At 68.8% G+C, this 208-nt stretch overlaps 1 long non-coding RNA gene across 1 annotated transcript in view; it reads left to right on the forward strand.

Moving 5' to 3' along the window:
• The first annotated feature begins 6 nt into the window (after nucleotides 1-6).
• Nucleotides 7-208, forward strand: part of LOC104980160 — a 973-nt gene continuing 771 nt past the window's right edge. The window contains exon 1 of the long non-coding RNA XR_824234.1: nucleotides 7-196. This is a non-coding gene — a long non-coding RNA (uncharacterized LOC104980160). The remainder of the gene's footprint in view (nucleotides 197-208) is intronic.

The raw sequence follows: 208 nt of genomic DNA on the forward strand, positions 1-208 counted from the left end.
GTGTGGCAGAGAGTGCGGCTGTCCGAGGACCGGAAGCGACCGCGGTGCTCCCCGGCCCTGGCGCGTCCCGCCCTCCCCTGGGCAGCATTGAGGGAGTGGGCTGTAAAGCGTCTCCTGGTCGGTTTGTGGTGGGTCCGGCCAGGAGTCAGGAGCAGGGCTGGTTTCTGTTCGCCTCCTGGGCCCCGGGGCCCCATAGGCGAACAGAAAC

The sequence above is a fragment of the Bison bison genome, unplaced genomic scaffold (genome assembly GCF_000754665.1).
Source record: "Bison bison bison isolate TAMUID 2011002044 unplaced genomic scaffold, Bison_UMD1.0 scf7180017864495, whole genome shotgun sequence".
Taxonomy (NCBI): Eukaryota; Metazoa; Chordata; class Mammalia; order Artiodactyla; family Bovidae; genus Bison; species Bison bison.